Here is a 7,378-nt window from a genome sequence, read left to right on the forward strand (position 1 = left end):
AGCATTTTGCCCTAGGTCACACAATGAGTGGTAGGCCCAGAATTGGAACAAAAGGCTGTGTGGGTCCATGGCATTTGCTCCTTCACCAACGCTGCAATTCTTATCTAGGTGGGCCATTTAGCCTAGAGAAACAGAGCTGGAAACAGGCAAACAAACAGAACTCCAAGTGCAAACCCAACCAACCCAAAGCTGGTGTTTGGCCAAATCTGCACCCATCAGGTTGTTTTCTTGGATGTCTCATGTGTTTTTAAAGTTTTTGAGGGGTGCCTGGGTGGCTCAGTCAGTTAAGCGTCCGACTTCAGCTCAGGTCATGATCTCACGGTTCGTGGGTCTGAGCCCCGTGTTGGACTCTGTGCTGACAGCTCAGAACCTGGATCCTGCTTCAGATTCTGTGTCTCCCTCTCTCTCTCTGCCCCGCTCCCACTCGCACTTTCTATCAAAAATCAAATAAACATTTAAAAAAAATTAAAGTTTTTGAATCAATTGGCAACATCTGAAAAGGAGGATATTTCACCTGAAAGTCAGATTTCTCATTCTTCTTGAGAAATAAGTAACTCTGGTAACACATGGCAACAATTAGCTGCTATGTGCTCTCCAGCTCACCTCTACATCATCAAGCCCTCTTCATTTATGTCTCCTGACCGACCTCTAGACTTTGGACTTAGCCACCTAACTTGTATCTTCTGCCTCAACAGGGCACAACAGAGCTGGCTCCTTCCAGCTCATGAGCAGTGACTGTGCACATCCCTACCCAACTCTTTGTTCCGTGAATCAGATTGGTCACTCGAAATGGATTGTTGTGGGAGTTGTTACCCCACAGAAACTGGCGATGCTAACAGTCGAGTCTTTTGTGGGTTTTGTTTTGTTTTCATTTTTCCTGAAATTCAGTTTGCTGGCACACCATTGCCCCCACTCCACTCAACTACTGTCTGGGGCTCCGAAGACGAAGATTTGTTCTAAGTAGAAAGTGAAGGGAACAGAAGCATTTGAGAGACTACTTCAATTCTGCTAAGTAATTGATTATACATTGTCTAATTTTTATTATTTTTAAAGTTTATTTATGCTGAGAGAGAGACAGAGTGAGAGAGAGAGAATCCCAAGCAGGCGCCACACCACCAGCTCAGAGCCCAACGCGGGGCTCAAACCCTCGAACCTCAAGATCATGACCTGAGCCAAAGTTAGACACTTAACCACCTGAGCCACCCGGGTGCCCCTGTCCAACCTTATTTTTAAAGTACTTGAACTTACTGTGATGGAGTAGATATCCAGAACAAGCCTCTTGATGAAAACTAAAGTTGGATGTTTTACTATTTTTTAAAGTGAATCATTGAACTGGCAAGAAAGCAGGGAAACCACCAAAGTCAAAAACAAAGTTACGGTGGGACCCCTGGCAAGTGAGCAAGCTCCTAGAAAATCTGTCAAACAGCAGTGTCCTTGAGCTTCCACAAGGACAGGTACCCAGTTGTGGAGACCCAGAAGATATACCCCGAAGCCTATCCAAGATCATGAGCATAATAAGAACCTATCCCAATGTAAACTGGCACAACCACTATGGAAAACAGTAAGGAGGTTCCGCAAAATATTAAAAATAGAATAACCAGGGGTGCCTGTGTGGCTCAGTCAGTTAACTGGCTGACTTTGGCTCAGGTCACAATCTCACAGTTTGTGAGTTCAAGCCCTGCGTCCAGCTCTATGCTGACCGCTCAGAGACTGGAGCCTGCTTCAGATTCTGTGTCTCCCTCTCTTTCTGCCCCTCCCCCACTCATGCTCAGTCTCTGTCTCTCAAAAAATAAATGTTAAAAAATTTAAAAAAAAATAGAACAACCATATGATCCAGCAATCTCACTTCTGGAGATCCAAAGGAAATGAAATAACTATCTCAAAAAGATATCTGCACCCCCAATATTCATTGCAGCATAATTCACAATACCCAAGGCATGTTTCCCAAGGCATGTAAACAACTGTCCACCGAGGGATGAAGGAATAAAGAAGATGTGGTGTGTATGCAATGGAATATTAGTTATAAAAAAGAAAGAAGTCCTGCCATTTGTGACAACATGGATGAAACTTGAGGGCATTATGCTAAGAGAAATAAGTCATACAGAGAAGGAGTGTAGTATCTCACATATATGTAGAATCTAAAAAAGTCGAATTCCTAGAAATAGTGGATTGGTGGTTGCCAGGGGTTTTTTGTGAAGCAATGGAGAAATGTTGGTCAAAGGGTATAAACTTTCAGTTATAAGATGAATAAGTCCTGGGGATCTAATGTACAGCACGGTGACTATACTTAACAACACTGTATTTTATACTTGAAAGTTACTAAGAGAGTAAATCTTAAATGTTCTCACCACACACACCCACACACGAGTAATTATGTGAAGTGATGGGTGTGTTAACTAACCTAATGGTGCTAATCATTGCACGATATATACATATATCAAATAATCATGCTGTGTACCTTTTTAAAAAAAAATATGGAATGCTTCACAAATTTGTATGTCTTCTTTGCACGGGGGCTATGCTATCATTTCAATTTTTGCATATGTGCTGCCAAAGTGAGCACACGCTGTACAACTTAAACTTACACAATGTTACATGTCAACTATACCTTAATAAAATTGGGAGAAAATATTTCATATAAAACACTTATATATTTAAAAAAAAGAACCTCTCTGATAAAACTGGGATTCCAAACAGCCAAGTAAAGATGAATGTGAAATTGACTTGTTCTGCAGAAGAGGACCCCCCCAAAATTTGCCTGTATTGATCTGGTGCTGGATGGAGTAAAACCAAAAAGACATATGAATCTTCCTTGAGAGTTCATCACTACACTGTGATCTGCACGTAAGATTGTGATTTAAATTCCTGATACCATGGAATTTTAAAAACCTAATCAGTTCAAGTTTGGGGTACTCCAAACAACTGGCAAGAGCAGACACAATCCTCTCTGGAGGAGGAGATCTTGAACTTAGGCCCCAAAGAATGCCCACAGATAAAGTTTCAAGAACAGAAGTTTATAATCAGAAAACAAAACAGGGGCACCTGGGTGGCTCAGTCAGTTGAGCCTCCGACTTCAGCTCAGGTCATGATCTCACACTCCATGAGTTGGAGCCCCACATCAGGCTCTGTGCTGACAGCTCAGAGCCTGGAGCCTGCTTCAGATTCTGTGTCTCCCCCTTCTCTGCTCCTCCCCTGCTCATGCTCTGTCTCTCTCTGTCTCAAAAATAAAAAAATTAAAAATTAAAATAAAAAAAAAAAAACAAGTGAGGAAGCAAGCCTCCATAAGTAAGAGCAGATAGAAACAAAAAAAGATCAGATACACAAAGATTTAGGATATTGCAATAAGCAGACCCAGAAAATAAGTGTGTTTAATATATTTCAAGAAATAAAAGAGAAGCTTGAAAATACAAGCAAAGAACAGAGTTCAAAAGAAAACAAAAGCTAAATAGATTTTAAATCAAAGACTTCTTACTTATTTTTAATTTTTTCTTCCCAAGTAGAGTTTAGGTCCTTGAAGACCTCAGGGCCAGGCTGAATGCCTTATAGGTTATGGTTTGCCAGTTGAAGAAAGGAAGTACTCAATTCTTCTTTTGAAAGCCAGCAGTAAGAATTGAGTTTGTGACCACAGTTTCTAAATTCTATTATAAGATTCAACAAATCACTTCTAAATTTTTTTTAACGTATATTTATTTTTGAGAAACAGAGAGAACACAAGGAGAGAGACAGCAAGACAGAATCCGAAGCAGGCTCCAGGCTCCAAGCTGTCAGCACAGAGTCCAATGCGGGGCTTGAACTCACAGACCAGACTGCGAGATCATGACCTGATCCAAAGTCAGATGCTTAACCGACTGAGCCACCCAGGCGCCCCCCAACAAGTCACTTCTAAAGGAAAGGAAGTGGGGCGCCTGGGTGGCTCAGTCGGTTAAGCATCCGACTTCGGCTCAGGTCATGATCTCACAGTCATGAGTTCGAGCCCCGCATCGGGCTCTGTGCTGACAGCTCAAAGCCTGGAGCCTGTTTCAGATTCTGTGTCTCCCTCTCTCTCTGACCCTCCCCATTCATGCTCTGTCTCTCTCTGTCTCAAAAATAAATAAACGTTAAAAAAAAAATTTTTTTTTAAAAAAAGGAAAGGAAGCCAGGAAGGCAGAATTAATGCAATGCTGCCAGCTGACAGGCCTGCGGCAGACTGCATTGGGCATCATAAGTGGTGCATCCACTCCATTTCTCATTTGGGGAAAACTTGTACATCTACTCGCTGGAAAATCTATTTTAAATGCCTAGTAATTGGAATCTTACGTACAAATTACTTTAAAACATTGATGTGGTACTTTAAAGAAATCAAGGTCACATGGAACCATTCATTATTCTTCAGACTTACATCTACCTGGTGCAATTTGGCATGTCCACTAGTGTGTAAAGTTTTCTAGAATAATCTAATACTAAAATCCCTACAGGGTGTGTTTCAAGGCTCACGAGACATGATTATTGCCTCTCCTACATTCACAGCTGGAAACGGAGTAAACTTGTGGAACAGGAAGACAGCAGAGGAAACATATAAAAGTTTGACAAATTTTGCAAGTCTGATGTAAACAATTTAAAATCCTCAAACTAGCAAGGTATGAGATCTGTGCATATGTTACAGCAAAGCCTGGCATAGGAAAGTACTGGGTAAGCTACCGCGGTTGCCTTATAAGGATGGTGTATTTGAGTTTGAATGTTATTTATTAGTGATGGTTTGAATGTCTTGGAAGAAGGTTTATCCTTTGCCAGAGGAACTTCTCTTTCAATTCAGGTCGTGGCAGACCCCTTCTTGGTGGCTTGAGTAGGGGTCCTAGTGCCATTAGTGGGACCTGCTTTCTGAGTCCAGTCTGCCCACTTGAAGAAGCATTCAGGGCATCTGGCCTGAGCACCTGGGTTCTCACCAGGGAGGAAAGTCTGGTTGGTGGTTCGATCCACTCTTGTCCACGTGTTGGAAAGGCCTCACCTTCATTCTGTTGCTTGACTCTCTAGATAGTTCACGTTCCTTTAATAATCACATTTCTGCGCCCTCTCAGGGGTTACCTGTGCTCATTTCTGGAGAGACTACGGATGCCAACAAAATAGGTGACAAAATCGCTAAATGAGACATATGTGAGGAAGAAGCCTCCAGGCCTCCAAACACGAGTCATTTTATGAAAGCGTAACATCTGAACTGCACGTATTTGCACGGTATTTAGAGCTCTTTTGCAACTTCAATTAATTCTCAAATGTATACTGTTAAGGGCTTCTTTTTTTTTTTTTTTACTCTTAAACTTTTATAAAATCTGTATTTTGGAAACAAATAATGAAGCCAAGTGAATAATTACATAAAAATCCACAATCCCTAGGGTACCTGTCCTGTTAAGGGAACTAACCAAACCCGTCACTTTGGGTCAGGCTTTCCTATTCACTATGGAGAGTGAAACTCACTTTGTAGTTTGTAGGGATCTTGCCCACCAATAAGATGAGGTTTGAGCCAAGCCCCCCCCTTTTTCCTCATTTGTTGTGTTATCAAACTATGTGGTTGAAGAGTGAATTGGTTGTCATGACAACCAACTGGAAGGGCTGTGACCCACAAGGAGCCTAGAAGTGGGAGATACTGCAGCCTGCACAGCTGGCCTTTCTCCAGTGCACAGGCAGCAGAGAGGAGAGTCCAACAGCCAGGGGATGGTTGGTGGCCTCAGAAACCATTCTCAGCTGTCCCCTGGACCTGACAGCTCAGTGGTAAGTGGTGAAATCAACTTTCCTCACCTGCTGAATAGAGAATCAGAGCCGAGCTGGGGAAACCACAGGTGGAAGAATTCCATGAGGCTCAGTCTGAAAGAAGTCATTTTGACCTTTTCGCCCCTCCCCCTATAAACTCAGTATTACCAATAAGTTGTTCCTTTTAAACAAATTGATCCCCCAAGTGAACAATTAGAATTGCATTCCTATCTCAAGTATAAAAACTAGTTTCTAGTATGTTTTAAGTTAGTCCTCCTCCCCTTTTCCACAGTTGTAGTATATTAATATTGAAAGCAGGCTGGTCAGAATTCTTACATCATTGTTGCTTAACTTCTGGATTCAAGAAATACTCAGAAGATGAGAATGCTTGGAAAATCCCTTCTAGAAGTCCTTAATGTGGTCCCGCCTAATGCTTTCATTCTCTCAGATACTAAAAAGAAAAAAAAAGTGTATTAACCTTGAATCTTTCAACTTATCCAATAGGAAACAAAGGCACTTAAAATATTTTAAAAGGCATCTATGTTTTGTACTTGTCCTATATCTATGAGGATGATACGCCTATCTTCTTTTTCAACATATACTTTCTTTTTTTCAGTTCTCTATTGAGAAATATAACATGTTTACAGAAAGTCAGAGAAGAGTTTACACTTTATATGACAGTACAGCTTAATGAATGGCTGTTAGGAGAACATCATATAACTAACACTCAGGTCAAGAAATAGAAAGGGTGCCTGGGTGGCTCCATGGGTTAAGTATCCGACTTTGGCTCAGGTCATGATCTTGTAGTTCATGAGTTTGAGCCCTGAATCAGGCCTTGTACTGACAGCACAGAGCCTGCTTCCTGTCCTCTGTCTCCCTCTCTCTCTCCAAAATAAATAAACATTTAAAAAATATATTTAAAAAAAGAAATAGAAGATTACCAGCACCCTAAAATCCCTAAAGTGCCCTTTCCCATCAAAGCCCTCCCCTATCTCCCTAAAAGTCATCACTCCTAAACTTGTGGTAATTTCTTTGCTTTTCTTTATAGCTTTCCACCTTGTTTGCAGCCCTAAACACTCTCCTTTGGTTTTTTTTTTTTTTAATTAAAATGTTTTAATGTTTATTGTATTTTTGAGAGAGAGAGGCAGAACATGAGCGGGGGAAGGTCAGAGAGAGAAGGGGACATAGGATCCAAAGCAGGCTCCAGGCTCTGAACTGTCAGCACAGAGCTCAACACGGGGCTCGAACTTATGAACAGTGAGATCATAACCTGGGCCAAAGTTGGATGCTTAACCGACTGAGCCACCCAGGCACCCCTACACTCTCCTTTAGTTTTGCCTCTTTTTAAAAATTTTTTTTACCTTTATATGAATGGGATCACACTGCATATGTGATCTCTACGTCTTCTTTTGGGTCTTACTTCCTCTCTGGATAATGTGAGGTTCACCCATATTGCTATGGGCTGCTCTGCTTCATTCATTTTTGTTGCCAAATAGTCAGTTGTATGAATAGCTCTCCATCTATGTATAATCTATATATAGTTAGTGTCTCTATTCAAATGTTGATGGCTAATTGTTACCATTACTGATGTTACTGATGTTACTGATGTTACCATTTCAGTGCAGTTTAGAACATTGTTGTTCTGGCGTTCCTAGGC

The 7,378-nt window shown here is 41.3% G+C and overlaps 1 pseudogene; it reads right to left on the reverse strand.

The window, feature by feature from the left end:
- Positions 1-2,468: 2,468 nt before the first annotated feature.
- On the reverse strand, positions 2,469-2,563 carry LOC113598965 (uncharacterized; annotated as a pseudogene).
- Positions 2,564-7,378: the final 4,815 nt, after the last annotated feature.

Source organism: Acinonyx jubatus, chromosome B2 (genome assembly GCF_027475565.1).
Source record: "Acinonyx jubatus isolate Ajub_Pintada_27869175 chromosome B2, VMU_Ajub_asm_v1.0, whole genome shotgun sequence".
NCBI classification, from domain to species: domain Eukaryota; kingdom Metazoa; phylum Chordata; class Mammalia; order Carnivora; family Felidae; genus Acinonyx; species Acinonyx jubatus.